Source organism: Ambystoma mexicanum, chromosome 14 (genome assembly GCF_040938575.1).
Source record: "Ambystoma mexicanum isolate Mex_15411 chromosome 14, UKY_AmexF1_1, whole genome shotgun sequence".
Taxonomy (NCBI): domain Eukaryota; kingdom Metazoa; phylum Chordata; class Amphibia; order Caudata; family Ambystomatidae; genus Ambystoma; species Ambystoma mexicanum.
The window spans coordinates 319,551,960-319,571,486 of record NC_090940.1 but is presented as its reverse complement, the minus strand read 5'-3'; positions in this window follow the sequence as shown (position 1 = coordinate 319,571,486).

The window sequence follows — 19,527 nt, the reverse complement described above, 5'->3', positions numbered from 1 at the left end:
CCAGAACCAACTGTGGAAACAGGTGAAACAGAAGGGAATGTATCTCAGTGAGATTTGATAACGAGTCATTGATGCAACCAATCTTTGGGTCATGTGATGAAGTCAAGACTCAGATTCCGTCCCAAGACCTGGAGGGCATTCTTCGGCCAGCAAAGCCAGCATGCCTGTGCATTGCCAAAGCCATGAGCTACCTTAGAGTTAACAAAGTGAAAGCTCTAAAGCCATCCGCCCAACCGTCAGTTGTATCCTCACCTTAGTGATGTGACCTGTGAACTAGGAGACTCAGAATACAGGATTAAATGTTTGCTCCACTGTGAATACAATAACGGTATAATACAACAGTGCTTAATTGACATGACTGCCTCACCTGACCTAGAGAGCTATCCCAACACCAGTGGGAACTAGGGAATAGACACTACAAAATTCCTCCCACTGGGAATTATTGCAAACAAGGCACTACCTTCAACACTTCTGCCCCAATCCTTTGGAATTCTATTCCGCTGGAATTGAGAATTATTGCATGCCTTTATAGCTTTAAAAAAGCTATTAAGACCTTAACTCCAAAGATTAGACTCCTTTTCTTGGATCTTCTGAATGACCCGGATTATCTGATGCTTACAGATCGGTGACTCTGACTCCGCGCTTTTATGTTTGTGCGTTCGGTCTCCTGTTATTCATGGGCACTGAGGCTTCTGTGTGTGCTCCACTAATAATAATAGTCACCGACAGAGTAAATATGGACAGTAATTCTCAAATGAAGTGTGCCTCTGAAAGGTTACACTGTTGCAATCCTGGATCGAAAAAAACAAATCACTAAATATATTGGTATCAGGTAATATTATCCCCACCAATAATATCGCCATATAGATGGTCGTGGGGTAAGGCCATAGGCGATATAATCGGTGGGGATAATTTATGGGGTAAATGCGTCTGGGGTTGCGGGGGTGTCCCCCGCTCCCTTTAAAGAAATATGAGGGTTGCTGGGGTGTCCACCACAGGTTCCATGGCTTAATATCTCTGCAGAAATATGGCAATATTTTTGTATGCCAATATTTTTGTACGGCGATATTTTTGCTGAGATATTAACACATGGAACCAATAAATCACAATATTGAACAATTAAATTGTTCCACTTTAATTTGATAGGTGTGTAAAGAGGTAAATCAAATACACAATACACATAGTAACTGAAAATGCAATATCAAGGAACTGCATTTTTTTTAAGTAAACCAAGACAATATTGTAATTGAAATCACATGCAAGAAATAAACTACACATTTAAATACAGAAATTACTAACATCAAACAGCTTCTCTAAAACAGTCCAGAAACTCCAAAACATTGCACAGAAGAACTCAATGTGCATGGAGTGAGAGAGCGGCCCCTAGCATTGCCCTACCAATAATTGACAGAGACAAGCTACCCCTATTGGCATAACTAAACAGAATAAGTATTGCCAAAGTGGAGATGAAACATTTGTATTGCATATTTGGTGAAGTATTATTCATATGTGGAGGTGTAGTGTACACTTTGGTGGCATACTACCCGGTTACTACTTCCTATATGCAGGTACAAGAGGAAACAATTAAATGTAGGGACAATATGGATTTTGGCAATACTTTTGTCAAGATGACTCCAGTGACCCTACGAAATGGAGAACGAATTTGCCTAATGGCATTCTGGACTGTTATAGGATATGCGGATGCAGTGTACAGTGGGTTCCTTCAGAGAAGTGCAAAGCATACATAGACTATGGTTAGTGGAAAGCAAAGAGAACAGAACTGTAGCTCCAGCTCGCTGGTCCCCACCCAAGGGCCAGGATCCCCGCAAACCATCATCCAACACCTATGAGCAGTGAGGTGGTCGGAAAAGCTGGAAACCCACAGAAGACAGCTGTCAGAAACTGTTGTCGATAGGATGGCATCCATGGCCGATTCCCGTCCACTTCCCAAATAGGGCCCAACCGGTCAAACAGACCGGTAATAACCTACCTGAAGAGCAGAGAGATAGTATGGACACTTGCAGGATCTAACAGGCAATAGGACAGAGTCAGGAAAGGAACAATCTACCTCCCATCAGCTCACAGCCCTCAAGTAATATAAATACCTTGTATGTTCCAGGAGAAGATGAAGCCAGGAATCCAAGAAAGGCATGGTGGAAACACCAATCCATCAGAGGCATAGCAGTACAAGTCAAGAACAGTATCCTAGTAAAGTTAGTGTAGAAGACGAGGACTTTAACGCGAAGGAGCGCAGGAGGTCACACAATCTGAAGGGCAAGATGTAGTAAGAACAGCACAAACTTGAATAACACAGAAGGAAACGTAGTCCAAAGTGGGTCTAGGCAGGTAAGGGGGTCGGTACACGCAGGTCGCAGTGACAGAACATGTTCCAAAGGCAGTCCCCAAGCAAGCAAGTTTCGGTACACACAGATTTCAGTGGCAGAACATAATCCAAGGCATTCCACAAACAGGCACAGGATTGGGACACAGGAAGTCAAGTTAGAGAGTTTCCCCATGGGAACAGGACAGGGAAGCTGACAAGGAAAACCACACTCTGCACTGAGAGGTGACTCAGAAGGGTGATACTAGCACAGGCAAGAAGAGAACTCAATCTGATACAGAACACAGAAGTAACGGAAAATGGCAGACACAGGGAAACAAGCTCAAATGCAGAGACATAGGTTGTTGAGCCCTGTGTTCCCCGCTACAGATCCCTAAATGGTTTTGGGTTGGTAGCTCCACCCCTTTGGGCAATGACGTGTTATGTGGCATGGTGGACATGTAATGCAGCCGCTCCTGGTCCTGGGAAATGTAGTTCCATTTCCCAGGTGCTACAAAAGCCGCCAACGTCCCCAGATCGGTCTCTGGGTCCTGTGAGGAAACTGAAGGCACCCTCCCGTCTACTCCCCTTGGATCTTCCTCTCAGGTGGCCAGGGAAAGGCCATCGCCCTTGGATCCGGACCCTGGGGGGTGGATATGCAAAGGAGGACCACCTGGGTAGAGGGACCTTGGGGAGTGGGCAGGGGATGTATTTGTCAGACCGAATCCCACCCTCCCCCTGTCTTCATAGGTTATTGTCAGTCTTTACCTATTTCACACACACCAACCCTCCCACAATCATTTCCCTTTAAGACTCGGACTTGGAGGAGGAAACTGGGAGTCAGGCACACTTCCATTCATTCACACCACTTTGGTACTGGGACAGGGAAGAGGACTGTGGAGGAATACCATTGGACTTGTCAGGTATGTCCCGCTAATAAATTCAAGTATAGTCAGGCAAAGGACTTACACCTGCAACCTGTTATGAAACGAGATACCAGCATGAGAGGAAAAAAACCCACCTGGAGAGACGGACGCAGCAGGCAGATATGGAGCAGGCTGCAGAGGGGCCGGTGAAAAGGACGCTGTATGTTGCACAAGGTCTAGAGAGATGCCGGGTCCTTCGCGGGCAACGAGAGGGTCGAGACACCTGAAATCCCCTGTGCTGCATGCCCACAACCAATGCTGTGGGGCACCGAGAGTTCCAGACTGCCGTGAGCTACTGCAGAAAGGTTCGAAGGCAGCAAGCGCTGTTCACCAAAACTCCTGAAGAGCTCAAGCAGAGCGATGAGAAGCCGAACAGAAGAAAGAAGAGGGCCCGGGATGAGCAGCCCTACACCGGTGAGTGTGAGAAAGGGAACACTCATACTGGGTGCAAACTGGTGGCTGGAAGGGGCATATGAAAGTGCCGAACAAACTGAAACTTATGATAAGTGTCTTTAGAGACCGAATTGAGGAATTGTGAATACCGAACAAAGCTGCAAAGTACTTTTAAGAATGCAACAAGAATTATTGAATACCGAACTGAAGAAAAGATATGAAAATTATACGAAATTACAGCACGAATGAAAGCAAAGTGTTGAACATTTATAAATGGAATGAAAGCAAAGTTATAGGCAGGGAAAAGCTGTGTTGGCAAGAGAGTCCAAAGAGAAGACATACATATAACAAAGTGCCAAGGATTATCGGTTGCGTGACCTGTAAGTGGTGGACCGTGTGGTCCGACAACTGCGCCTAGACCGAGTGACCCCTACTTGGAAAGAGCCAAGCAAAAGCCAAGATACAGAAGTTGTATTGTATAATAAGTGCTGAAGTGATTGAAGAAAAGACCAATCTTATTTAGAACATATGCTTGCCGACAACAAAGGCTTTACATATATTTGATAACAAAAGGAAAATCTCCATTACCATCACATACACATTTTAAAAGAAGATGCCATCACATTCCAGGTTCATCAACATAAAAATACTTACTTTAGAAACAGTGTGCCAACAGACAAATGTTTAAGTACACATATGATGAGATCATAAAACTTTATCTTGTGGAAGCTAAGATTCATAAAATATACATGAAAAAGAGATTCCCATGTTTCATTCCTATTTTCAAGGTTACTCGCATTAGCATATGCTTTCAAATATTTAACTCTTAGGGCATTAAGACTTTCACATCGACAAATGTTGTGTTCAGCAGATTCAATAGAAGGTGTACCACGTAGTCTACATAGCCTATTTTCTCTGACAATACCACATTTAGCACCTATTATTTCTAATGTGTCGCACATGTTAAATTTAAATAATAGGTACCGCCTAATTGCATTGCTGTCTGGAAAAACAGCTTGATATTTAGGTTTTCCAGTGGTATTACTCCAGTACTGCAGAAACATGCCACTATTAACTTTAGTAGAAAGGCTTATCATATCTCTTTCAAGACCTAAGTCATGAATGGCCATTTTCAATAGGTGTTTAATCTTAACATGGGAGGATTCTAACCACACATAGGCAGTTTCTTTTGCCCATTTAAAATACACAGCTTGCATAGCATCTAATACACCTAAATCATGATCATTTTCTATGGTGTTAAAACATTTCATCAACTCTACAATAAAAGTGTAGTTATTGAAAGTGCTCAGTTTTACAAATAGCATTGCTTTTTTATATTCTAAAATGTCGCTAATATGCATCAAGTGGCAATCAAATAAAAAATATTCATATGGAAGGGATTTAGGCATTCGAAATAAAATTCTTAATATTTTAGCTTCCAATTTGTTCATCTTCATTTTAAAGAGACCGTTTTGGAATTCTTTTGAACTTGGGGAAGAGGAAGCTGGAAAGCAAGCCAGGAGCTGGAAGAAGCTCAGAACTTTATTTTGAACACTGTTTCTTTTGATTGCTGACATTCCTACATATTGTATATCTTTAGTTGTGAGGGCAAGTACTGGTTTTGGACACAGACTGACTTTTAAGTTGAACCTAATGACCACTTTATTTAGAAAAGTGAATCTGTTGTCTGTGTCTTACTTCATAATGCCTCGAAGTGGGATGCGGCTCAAATTTGAAAAGTTAAGTGCCAGAGCATCAAACCCCTCAGTAGCCACCAAGGGGTCTTTTGGGTTTCACATTTCCAACAATAGGGGCAAGACTATTCCCCCAGGCGAAAGAGGACTGATGCCCACTGATTTGTTTCTAATTCCACCCCCAGATACTTATTTTAGATTGGCTCCTAAATCAGACAGGCATTGAGGTTCAGATTGATGTGCTAGCTGGGGTTATAGACCCAGACTTTCAGAGTGATGTTAAAGTGCTGTTAAAAAATCATGGAAAAGATCCCTTCCAAATCCACCGAGGGAATGACATTGTTCATGGGGTGCTTGAGTGGGCAATGCACCCTAGGATCAAAGAAGAGGCCAGGAAGCAGAGAACAGATAGGGGTACTCAGGGTTTCGGGGAGGTCGTATGATACACCCGACACCCCTCCAGAACCTGAGCCTAGAAAGAAACTGAAACCCTTCCCGACCAAGCCTTTGCCCAAAGGAATGACCCATTTTTGGCTGAAGCTTTTTTACAAGTAACATCAGAACAAGAGTGCTGTGAGAATACAATTTACATCAGAACAAGAGGGCCGTGAGAAAGGAGCGCCTTTATTATTTTTAAGACATGGGCTTAAATGTATCGGGGAGACACCACTTCAGAAGGCTTAGTAAAGACTCAGCTGATTGTCCCTAAGAGTCATAAGCAAGTGGTCCAAGAGATAGCTCACTCACAACTGACAGGAGGACATTTAGGACAAAGACGCAGGCCCAAATCACTTATAAGTTCTACTGCCCAAGAATAGATGCCGACATTAAAAACTTTGTCCAGGCCATTGAGACATGTCAAAAGAGTAGTACTCACACGCCACCAGCAGTCTCTTTAAATCTGTTGTCAATCATTGAAACCCATTCTCGATAATTGGCATGTCCATTGTGGGACCCCTAGAAACACTGAAATTAGGGAATAAGTACATTTTGGTAATTGTGGATTAGGCAACACGATACCCAGAGGCCTTTCCCCTGAGAGTAAATACCACCCATTAAATATTGAAACACCTGCTCCCTTTCTTTTCATGAGTTGGGTTTCCAAAGGAAATACTAACAGATCAAGGCTCTACATTTATTAGCAAACTCATGGGGGTTGTAAAACAACTATGGCATATTACCACTTTGAGTACTTCAGTGTATCACCCACAGACCGTTGGCCTTGTAGAAAGATTTAATAAGATATTGCTGATCATACTGCAGAAGTTAGTAGAACAAGGTGGCAGAAATTGGTATCAGATTATTGCATGGGCTTTACTTGCAGTCAGGAAGACACCTCAGGCTCCCACAGGATTTTCCCTATTCAAATAACTCTGTGGCCGGGAATCCCGGGATGTTCTAGATATGTTGGGGGAAACCTAGGAAGAAAGAGACAAAGCCCCAATACCACTATGCCAAACTGCCAATAGGCTTCAAGAGCGCATGACAGCAGTTAGATCTTTGGTACAAACCCATATGACCAAGGCACAAGAACAACAGAAAAACTCCTATAACAAAAACGTTTGTGTAAGGTCTTTTTCCGTAGGCCAAAAGGTATTAGTATTATTTCCCACTTCTGAGAACAAACTAATCTCTAAGTGGCATCGACCATATGAGGTGTTAGAACAAATAGGACCTTGTTTCCCAACCTGACTGCCGCCTAAAAACACAAGTCTACCACATTAATCTTTTAAAGGAGTGGAAGGAAAATCCTAATGCCACCTTTTTGTCCTGTTTATTACCGGAGGATTCAGATTACGCCTCCCTAATGCCACCTGAACTTAATAACAACCAAAAGTAAGATCTAGATGATCTTATAAGACAATTTCCTGATGTATTTAGAGAAGAGCCAGGAAGAGTGGAGCATATTTATCATCATATCCGCACTCCAGAACGTAAAGTGGTACATTTAAAACCTTACAGACTACATGAGTCCCATAAAGAAACCATTATTCAGGAAGTAAAGGAGATGCTTGAGGAAAATATTATTGAACCATCTACTAGCCCCTGGTCCTCCCCTATCGTGTTGGTGGCAAAGCCTGATGAGAGTTGGAGGTTTTGTATCACCTTTAGAAAGGTAAATATCTGCCTTTGTCGCTTACCCAATGCCACGTATTGACAATCTTATTGACCAGCTGGGTAATGCTGTCTATCTCTCTACTATAGATCTTACGAAAGGCTATTGGAAGGTTCCATTATACGGACCTGACAAAGAGAAAACTGTCTTTGCTACTCTTGTAGGTCTGTTTCAATTTAAAGTATTACCATTCAGTCTACATGGAGCTCCTGCAACATTTCAGAGATTAATGCACAAGATTCTACAACCTTACTCGAACGTTTGAAGAACCTATATAGATGATATTGTGTTACACAGTAAAACCTATGAAGATCATTTGTACCACCTCTACACAGTTATGCGAGTTCTAAGAAAAGCAACCGTAACTATGAATCACAGAAAATGCAAACGGGCTCATTCTGCAGTCAAATACCTAGGGTTTTTTATGGGTAATGGTACGGTTCAACCACAGCAAGAAAATGTTACAGCGGTTCTTGATACCCCAACACCGAAAACAAAAAAAGATCTGAAAAACGTTTTGGGGTTAATCGACTACTACCGCCGGTTTATCCCAAACTTGTCATACAAGAATTCACGACTCACTGACAAACTGAAGAATGCAGAGTCCCAAAAGGTCAGGTGGGATGAGCAGGATGAGATGTGTTATACCATTCTAAAACAGACCCTGTGTCAGAGCCCAGTTTTAAAAGTATCATATTTCTCCCAGGAATTTATTTTGCCGACTGTTGCTTCTTTTATGGGTTTAGGGGCTGTCCTTTCTTAAAACGATGATGGACTGGAACGCCATATATTATATATCAATAGGAAGCTATTTCCTAGGGAAAATAACTACTCAGTTATTGAGCTTCAGGCACTGGCAATCAAATGGGCTGTACTTCACTTTAAATGCTACCTGTTAGGCCTCAAATTTAGACTGATCACGGACCACTCTCCTTTAGTGTGGATTAGTCCAATACCAGAGTTATGCAGTGGTTCCTGGACCTTCAGCCATATTGTTTCACAGTGGAACACCAAAAGGGTGGAGATCAGGGTAATGTCGACTTTCTCTGCCTGTTTCCCTGTGAAACATCCATGTGCGACCCGCATAGTGGAAGGGTATGTGAGGAACTTGAAGGCATCGTTCCCTCGACTCCCCCTGGATCTTCCTCTCGGGTGGCCAGCGAAAGGCCATCACTCTTGGATCCCAACCCTGGGGGTGGATATGCGAGGGAGGATCACCTGGGTCGAGGTAGTGGGGAGAGGATGTCTTTGGGTGAGACATGGTATCCCCCTTTCCCTTGTCAGAATGAACCCTACCTGAGAGAGACTCCGTGGCCTGAGTGGGCCATGAGAGGGTCGAGACACCTGCAGTCCTCTGTGCCGTGCAGCCACAGTCTGAGCTGTGGGACACTGAGGGCACCAGACTGCCACGGGCCGCTGCCGCAAGATACGAAGGCAGCAAGTGTTGCTCACCGGAGCTACTGAAGAGTTCAAGCAGAGCAAGTAGAAGCTGAACAGAGAAAGAAGCCACTCAGGGCATGGCTGTACACCGATGAGTGTGAGAAAGGGAACACTTATACCGAAGCGTTCTAGGGGCTGGAAAGGGCATATGAAAGTGCTGAACAAACTGAAAATGAATTATGATAAGTGTGTTTGGAGAACGAATTGAGGAATTTTGAATACCGCACAAAGCTGAAAAGTACTTTTAAAAATGGAACAAGAATTATTGAAAAACGAATTGAAGGAAAGATATGAAAAGTATATGAAATTACAGCACGAATGACAGCAAATTACTGAGCACTTATGAACAGAATGGAAAAGCCAATGATAAGCATTAATGAATAAAGTGAAAGCAACGTGGTGGAAAAGGATGAACACCACAAAGTGGGTTGTGTGAAATACACATTGTGGCAAAGCCAAGAGACTACCAAGGAGAAACAGAATAAGTTTGCTCATGAAAATAGAGTCCTGGTCAGGTAATATCTCCTTTGGGAATCCTACCCGGGAAAATAAAGTGAGCAGGTGTTTCAGGATTTGTTGTGTGTGTTGGCTCTCAGAGGGAAGGCCTCAGGATATTGGGTAGCGTAGTCTACAATGACTAGAATGTCTTTATTACCCTATTTGGAAGTTTCCAGAGGTTCTACAATGTCCATACCAATCTGGGGACAACGGAACCTCAATTATTGGTAGCCGATTTAAGGGAACTGGTGGTGGTATGCGAGTGCTAGTTTTCTGCCAGATTTCACAAGCCTGAATGACATTTTTAATGTCAGCATGTATTCCGAGCCAGTAAAATATTATTTGGAGATTTGGACTGTCCCAGATGGCGCCCCATGAGATGTGAATGGGCTATCTGTAGGACCACCTGCTTGTCACTTTTAGGGACCACCAACTGTGTTTTACCAAGCCCTCTGAAGTGGTGTCTCCTCTATACATAAGTCCATGTTTCAAAAAGAAAAAAGGTCTCCCTTTCCCAAGACTGACTCCGATAGGACTTGTAAAAATGCTTCAGCTAACAAGGGGTAGTTTCTTTGGACAAGGGCTAAGTCTGGAACTGCCTTAGGTTCTTCCTCTTTCGCTTTTCAGGGTTCAGGGAAGGGAGGGCCATCAGATGTTTCATCTGCCCCTCCAAAGCCTTGAGTTCCTCCATCTGTTCTCTCCTTCCCAGATTCTTCCTTAACCCTTGAGCGATGTTATCCCCTTGATGAATGTGGAATGAGTCCTTCCAGGGTTTCTGTAACAACTCCTTAACATCACCTCTAAAGTCTGGCACCCTCATTACACGTTGTGCGGTAAAATCCGCAAATTACCGGCATGGCGCCCTTAACGTGTCTGCCCTCGTAGGAGTGCGCTAATAGCGTACCATTACGAGTACGCGGACACGAGCTTTGCGCCATGCCGGTAATGCCCCTCCAGCCTTGCCGCTAATCTCCCCCAAAAGTCACTTACCGCCTTCCACGACAGTGCAGATAGCAACTCCGCCTTGACGCATCGTGCAAATAGCGGCCACCGCTAATAGCGGTGACCGTTAAATACAGGAACCGGAAATAGTATCATCGCACAGGAACGGGAAAGAGCACGGCGGCCATCTTTAAAAACACAATCCATTGCCATCCTCTGCCCCCTGGACCTGTTCGTGTTACCTTGCTGCCTGAGACCCATTGCTACACTGTTACCATGCCCAAGGCATTAAAAAAAACAACAGACCGCCAGCGAAAGGAGAAGTTCTCCACCGAGGAGTTAGTGATGCTGACTCAAACCTTAGCGGACAATGCAGAAGTGGTCTTCGCAAATGACATGCGGCGGGAGACCCTCCTAAAGAAGAAAGCAATCTGGGCCGAAGTGGCAACAAAAGTGAGTGCTGTAGGCACCAGCACGCGCACTGTACGCGAGTGCAGAAAACGATGGGACGACCTGAGACTCCGGGTCAGGAGGATCCTGGCCGAGAACCACAAGACTGCCACCGCTGGAGGATCATGGTCACCGATCAAGCTGAAGGAGTGGGAGGAAACATGTGCAAACCTCATCGGGGTAGAATGTTATGAGGGAGTCGGGAGGATGGAGCACGGCGTGCCAGACACTTCTGATGGAGGTAAGTGCACTGATGCAAGCATGCAATGTGAATGTACAAGTCCCCACAAATGGCAGCCCTGGATCACTGCATGGATGGCCCGGCATCCACACATGCATCCCACCCTGCGCATGTCAGCGCCAGACCCCAACACACATACATGCATACATCAACAGAGCCAAGTGCCACACACAACACTGCATGGATGAGGCACTGAAATGACACCTCACCTGCTTCCTCCACAATGAAGTTCAAACGGCCCCAAATGAATTCATGATGTAGCCTGCATTGAGTACATGCGACCATAACCAATGACATCCCCCTTCTTGTCCCCGACAGGGTCGCATACAGACAGCGAGGGAGCATCCCAGGCACCCCCTGTGCAAAAGAAGAAAAGGCCACAGCCCAGCGAGGACGCACCAACAACATCAGGTGGAAAAAGGCCAAGGCCCCTATTGCAGCGTCCAAAACAACTCCTGCGCGCCACTGTCAGTGCCACGCAAAACCCTACTGCCCCGCCTCTGGAGGTCCACTCCCCCCCCAAATCACCGCCACCGAGGGTCCACCCTCAGCTGCTGCCAGTTCGGCAGGGGAGGCAGCATCCATTGCCCCATTGTCCGCCGTGGATGAGCCCACGGAACTCGATCTGCCTATGCACACCCCAGGCCCTGCTGTAACCCCCGAGCAATCACCCCTACACACACCTTGCTCGCACGTCACCATTCACGAGTCCATGGAGGCCTTCAGTTGCCCCCCAGAGGCGGCATCTGCACACCAGCCAGCATCAGGATGCGCAGCAGACACACCACCACAGGCTGCCACTTCCCCTGACCTGGCCAGTGTCATCCAGCGCCAGCAGGCTCTCACAGACCTCGTAGGTCAACATGTGGAGGAGGTTGCCCGTCTCAGGGCTGACCTCAGGGAGACATCCAGGCACTCCAGGGAGGGAATGGAGTTGTGCACAGACAGGCTGTGTGGGGAGCTGATATGCGTCCGGGAGGTGCTAACACGCATCGCAGATGCTATGGAGCGCCAATTTCCACCAGGACAGTCTGCCACCTCTTCAACCACCAGTTCGCGGCAGACAAGCCCAATCAGACGCTCTACACGCACCACCAGGCGCACCTCCAGCCAGCCCCCAAATGCTGGCCCTGGCAATGAACAATAGGGCGTGAATGTCCATTGACCTCTGTGCATGCCTGGACACATACATTGTTTGAGACTCATGAGGGACAGTTGTGGGGGGTGGGGGGAAGGGTGTGAAGGGACAGTTGTGGGGGGTGGGGGGAAGGGTGTGATGGGACAGTTGTGGGGGTGGTGGGGGGAAGGGTGTGATGGGACAGTTGTGGGGGGGAGGGTGTGATGGGACAGTTGTGGGGGGGAGGGTGTGATGGGACAGTTGTGGAGGGTGGGGGGAAGGGTGTGATGGGACAGTTGTGGGGGGTGGGGGGAAGGGTGTGATGGGACAGTTGTGGGGGGTGGGGGGAAGGGTGGCGGGATGGTTGGGGCCTTGCACATTTTCCTGTTTCTGTTCATTAATACACTGTTGTTTGAGCAAAACACAGGCCTTGACTCCTTCATTGTGTATGATCAATTTATTGACGGCAAGGTCCATTGTGAGCTAACAAACAGACACCAGTGCATCACCAGCCATATACAGGTGACAGTATGACTACATGTTACTCAGAATATTTGGTTGATCAAATGCTGTCTCACAGCACGTCCCTCCTGGCCATCCCCTCTTGCATGACCTGCATCCCCTTCACCTCCATCCTCATCCCCGTCATCATCCTCATCAGGTGTCTCCATTTCAACGTCAGGGAGCAGTGGCACATTCCGTCTCATACACATATTGTGCAGCATGACACATGCCGTGGTGATCTTTGCAACCTTCTCATGGCCATACAGGAGGGCGCCACCAGACCTGCTAATGCACCTAAACCGTGACTTCAGCAGTCCAAAAGTCTGCTCGATGACGAGGCGGGTACGGGTATGTGCATGATTGTATTCTTCTTCGTGCCTGTTCTGTGGGTTCCGTACAGGTGTGAGGAGCCACCTCTTCAGGGGATAGCCGGCATCACCTACATGGGAGGAGGAATGGGTTCCTGTTACTTTTTGACACATGTGTGGCCTGTTCATGTCACATACTTTGGCCTATCATTTTGATTCATGTACACATTCAACTGCATCAATGAATATGGTCTGTGTGACTGCTTTGTGCAAAGGTGAGCACAAGCATGCAAGTAGACATGCCCCATGGATGCCTCCAACAGTGACTGCCATGTCCTGGGTGAAGCCAGGTCATTGGTGTCCCTGTGGGCAGGCACATTTGGTACCACACTGGTGGTGTACTGTCCTTCCGACATTGCTGTTGCCATGCTGAGAGGCAACGCTTCAGTGGTGCCATGGGTTTGTGGTGCATTGCCATAGCTAGGGGGTATACCTTTGCATGCATCCAAGGGCACAATGCATTGTTGATGTTGTGCTGCAGGAATGCTGCATGACTATGTTGGCGGCATGGATGACATTTGTGTATTTCGTGGCGTGGAGTGTCGTACAATTTGGATGAGGATTGATGTTTGATGTCACCAGATTTGGGTTGTCAGCTGTGTCGTGTGGCATATACTTGCATGTCCGTTCATCCCAAGTACGTTGCTGCCCTCACAGATGCCCATTAGCGTACATCTGTACGTGCATTTGGGCGACGGACTACAGGCTACACCCAGTTGAGTATCTATCTACCCCCCACAATGCACACCCAGTTGGAGTATCTATCTACGCCCCCCCCGCAATGCACACCCAGTTGGAGTATCTATCTACCCCCCCCCAATGCACACCCAGTTGGAGTATCTATCTATCCCCCCCAATCACACTGCCATGTGCTTAGCATGGAACTCACCAAGTAGCCACGAATGTTGTCCCATTTGTCGCTCCATGTAGCGGGGGATAGTTGAGTTCCGCAGGACCATGGAATCATGGGTAGATCCTGGAAATCGGGCACAGCAATGTGTGATTATCTTGTTTGCGTCACATACCATTTGGACATTGATGGAGTGGAATTGCTTCCTATTTTGGTAGACTACTTCATTGTGATGTGGGACGACCAATTCCACATGTGTACAGTCGATGGCCCCAATGCAACTTGGGATGCCTGCCAGTGAATAGAAGCCAACTTTGGTGTTTGCAATCTCCTGGGCAGTCCGTGGCATGGATATGTGTTCGGGTGCATGCTTCAGGAGGGCATCGAGTACCTGGTTCAGTATGCGTGAGAATACTGGTTGGGAGATGCCATGCATCTGCCCCACTGTATGCTGGTAGGTTTCTGTGGCCAGGAAGTGGAGCACTGCCACCACCTTGAGTAGAGGGGGGATGGCAGTTCGGATATCTATGAGGCTCACAATGTCGTTGTGTATCATGTCCATGATGCTGGTGATGGTGTCCCGGTCCAGACGGTACAGGGTGTGTATCTGCTCAGGTGTTAGGTTAAATGGACTGGCTCTGATCCGGGGAATTGGTGGGTGCCTCTGTGGTATGATTAGGTGGCGTGGTGGTGCTTGCTGTGCCTGTCTGGCTCTCCTCCTGCCTCTCCTCTGTGCAGCCTGTTGTTGTAGCAGCAGCGCTGCAATCAGGTCCTCCAGGCCATGTAATGCTGCCAGTATTGGAACCATCTTGGTGTGGGAAGGGGTGTGGGAAGGGGTGTGGTGTGCTTCTTTTGAGCAGCCACAGTCTCCATTGCCTCCACCTGTGCTGATTTTGGCCACCTGTGGCAGGTGTTGACACTGCTTAGTTCTTTTAACGGGTGGTTCGCGATGGCGGTATTGCCGTCATGCTGGTAAGGGGTTTTGGGGTATTTACCATGGCGCTATTGCCGTGTGCACTGGCCTTGTGATGGTGTGCTATTAGCGGCATGTCGTTATTTACGGGTTGGCGGGTCGCGCGCACGCGGACTGACCGCTATTAGTGGCACCGTAATTAGCGGTGCTGCTAATGGCGGTGAGCCGGGTCGTAATCCGCATGGGCATTTAACGTTACCGGTATTCCATTACCGGTAACGTTAAATACCTACCGCCATCCGTATAATGAGGCCCTGGGACTATAACTCCCACTAATACATACATTCCAAACTTCCATGCAGACGGATTTGGGTGCTAGTCTGGTGTATGTATCAGGGGGTGGAATTAGTATCAAACCAGTGGGTATAAGTATTCTTTCGCCTGGAGGAATAGTCTTGTCCCTACTGCTACAGATATCAAACCCAGTAGAGCCCTTTGTGACTACTGAGGGATCTGATACTCTGGCATTTAGCTTTTCAAATGTTAGGGTCCCCCAACTTGTATCAGTAGAGTCGTATCCCACCTCTGCCACCATTTGTGAAGGCATCATTAAGCAAGACACAGACAACAGATTTAAAGTTCAAACATAACTGCTTTATTAACGCAAATGTCAGGATGGATGAAGGCTTAACTTGCCCTATACTAAGGTGGGGTTTCCCTACCGGAACGAAAAAGAGGAAAGTATGGGTCAGAAAGTTCAACTTAAAAGTCTGTCTGTGTGCAAAGCCTATCCTTGCCCTCACAACTAAAGCCAAATAATGGGTAGGTATGTCAGCAATAAAAGAAATGGTGATTGAAATAAAGTTCTGAGCTTCTTCCAGTGCCTAGCTTGCTTTTCTGCTCCACTTCCCCAAGTTCAAGAAGGTACCACAAAAAAGTCTTGGAATTATCTTTCCCAAGTTCACAACAGTTCCACACATCTTCAGGATTCCCTTCCCCACATTCAAGACAGTTCCACAAATCCTCTGGGCTCCTTTCCCCAAGTTCAAGACAGTTCCACAAATCCTGGGGTTTCTCTTCCCAAAGTTCAATATAGTTCCACAAATCCTCAGGGTTCCCTTCCCCAAGTTTAAGACAGTTCCACAAATCCCAGGGGTTCCCTTCCCCAAGTTCCAGACAACACAGTTCCAAAGAAAAGGGTATTGAGGTTCCCATACTCAAGACAACACTAAAGTTCATTGAATTCTCTGGTATCCCTTCCCCAAGGCTTCAACTTGCCAACTTATACTTAGTCCCTGTCTCTTAATGTTCAAAACAACTCCAGATCAACTTGACACTCCTTCGGGATTGGATTATCAGTTCAATCAGATTAATTATTCTTGGTTTACTTCAACAATGTCTTTTGCTTTCACAATTGAGGGTTCCCTGGTCTAGGCACAGTTGTCAGACCACACGGTCCACCCATCACAGGCGGCGCAACCAGGAACCCTAAGCTCTTTACCCCACACAGGTTCTCCTGTATTTGCTCCTGTGTGAAGGTTTCACCCTCACTTGGCTTCTCCTTGTCAGCCTCTTGGCTTTGCTACAATTTCTCACATATTCTTTGTCTGTTGCCACACTGTATTCATGCATACAGTTCACTTTGTGGTGGTTTTATTTCTTCCCCACCTTTCTGTCATGCTCTTTTGCAATCTTTGACACTTGCTCTCTTATCTTGTACGTTGCTTTCAAATGGGCAATTTCACATTCATCTGTCATCAGGTCGTAGCTTTGTCCATTAAGCTTTAATTCAGTTCAGTGTTTTAAGGAAGGCGTAGTATCAAAAGTAAGACAGACACAAGTGACCACAGTTTAAGGGTGTTTATTGAACTTCAATTGGGTATGAAAAACACATATCTAATCCTAAATCTAAAGATGTGAGCAAGCTACGACCATCAAATAATAATACACTGTCCTAGTGGTGTCTTGACAAAATAAAAGTACCTATACTAATAAACCTATTGCCAATCCTTACCTCTAAATACAAATAGTGTGGGAAATAATGTTATGTAAAACAAAAAGTGTTCATGAAATTATATGTCAGGATATTCAAGCCATTTGCTTCCCTTCCCCACGTTTTCAGCACGGGACAAGGGGGCCCACACTGGAGCTTAACACAGTCTCTGGCTACTCTAGCACAGCGGTGCAGTTCAAAACATCAACATCATGGCCGTCTGTACCAAAGTCTCCTTGCCATTCAAAGTCTCTTCTTCCTGAGGGCCTGATGCAACAACCAAACAATAAAGTTCCTTTCCTTTTCGTATTTCACATGTCCACAATTTTCTTAGGTGATTTACTATTCATCTCGGATCCACCTGTGCCAGGCTCAGATCCACTTTAACACAATATTCTTAGGATTTTCACGTGTCAAATTTCTCTGGTGATTAACGGTTCACCCCGGACCACCTCCGCCGAGCTCAGATCTACTTCGTCACAAAACCTTTAACCAGTCTCCCTATGACCGGACCAACTTTATCAACTTTTCCACAAATGTTCTTTACTGTATCAACATCGAAGACTTTCGATTATGCGCAGGGTTTTGCTTGACCCGTCGCAGGACCACTTTGATTCACAATCCTTTGCCACTCTTTCACTCTTGTCAACTCTCAGCTAGATACCTTAACGAGACACACACGCAGTGCCGGACCACTCTGTCAAAGGTATCGTATCTTGGTTTCACATGTGTTTCATACAATGTTCTTTCCAGTCCTCGCCATACAATGTTGCCATTTGCAACCTTGGCTTCCACACAGAGCGGTCTTGTATCGTCTCCCCAACACAACGGCTGTGTTGATTTCACTGGCACTGCTTTGTTGTTGAAGCCAAGTACAGTACCACGGCAGCTGGTGATTCTCCCCGCCTTGATTATTTGTTTTTATTTTTTTATTGTGAATTGGTTTAAATTAAACCTTACCCAAGAAGATAAAACATATTGCAAAAAATATACAAATAGATATTATACAAATATACAGATATCATAATAAATGAAGAAACTATTTAAAAATTACTCAATATTAAAGGTTAAATCATGCAATGTACCGACAGTCCAAATGATCCAGAACATCTGTTAGGAAGTTACATAGAGATAGCATCAGAGATGCATTTTCCCCCCACATCACCCTGGACCATAATAAGTCCCTTGAGACTAAAGAGTTGAAGCATTCCGGGTTTTTAAAGTACTTAGCTCTCTTTAAAACAAGAGCCGGGCATGCCAATAGCCAATGCTTCAGGGGTTCAATGGGATCACAACCAAAACAAAAGCGACATTTTACAGATTTATTTGGAGATTCGGATTGCCCTCCACAATGTTTGGTCCGTTCCTTATTGGGTAATTGATAGGTTTGAAGCGCATATAGAGAGAGAGTGCATTTTGGCAGAGGGAAAACAAATTAGGTACATTGAGAAATATTCCCCTTTACTCAAAAATGTTGCATACTCCGTAAATGAGGAATATAATTGAATGGAACCAAGCGTACATAACCAGTCATGACTAAAAGGTTTTAATTTTGCTCCCCCTGGACGATTTAATAGTTTTTCCTCAGTTGCCCAAATCATAGCAAGCAGATCTGTCATCCTTCCCACATAGTTATTGATGGAGGTGATATGTTTTCCCTTCATAAGACTATTCAACTCTGTGTAGAGTGAATTCTCTACTGGTCTAAGGAACTTTGATTAATCACGCAATTGTTTCCATTAATGTCTTGCTTGGAGTGAGGTTAGGGCCAACTCATGCTGAATAACCGAGTTAGGTATAGACGTAGCCAATGACAACACCTCTTTCCAGTGGTAGGCCTGTAGCTTATTCAAATAGTCACCCAGTTCCAGAAGTGAAAGATCCAAACCATACAAAAGCACAGGTTCGATTTTCAAAAGATAGTAACGAAGGACAGGTGGAATCGAATAAAATGCAAACTTTGTGTAGTAACCGTTTCATATGTGAGACAAATGGCTTGATTTTAACACTCAATGACTGTTGCCACATAGAAATGGAGGCTGAATTGGAAAGGTTGTACCCTAGATATCTGACAGACGGTACCTGTTCTATTTGTTCCCCTCCCGGAACCCACCTCATAGTTTTAGCCTGCCTTTGGGTAGTAAAGATGGCAATCTTCGATTTTTGAGCCGTTGGCCTTAAGATTATGCTCAAGCGCATATTGAAAAAAGATATCCAATTTGCAGTGCAGGCCAATCGGCATACAGTCAAAAAAATAAGATCATCAGCAAATGCAAGCCAATGAAGTCTAAGATTGCCCAACCTGGCCAGATATATGTCATTCTTACACCACAGGCTCTCAATATCACTCAAGTAAAGATTGAAAAAATTAGGAGCAAGGGTACGGCCTTGTTTCAGACCCACTTGGGTAGGAATTAGTCTAGAGAGGGCACCTTCCCTAGTTAGACAGATTCTGATGGAGGTGTTTCTGTCTAGAAGCGCAATGAGCTGAACTAGTTTAAGAGGAACTCCAAATTTAATCAGCTAGGCCCATAGTTTTTCTCGCAGTACACAATCGAAGGCAGCTGACATGCCATAACTGTTGCATTTAATGCAGTACTCATATTTTGTCTAAAACCTTCTTGGAACTTTCACAGAATAGGGGTCTAAGCGATAACCAAATTCAGATCTCTAAGATGAAGAATAGAGAAAACCTTACTAGCAGAGTCAGTGAGTGCAATTGGTCTAAAATTCTCCAGTAGGGTTGGACCACCCTTCTTACA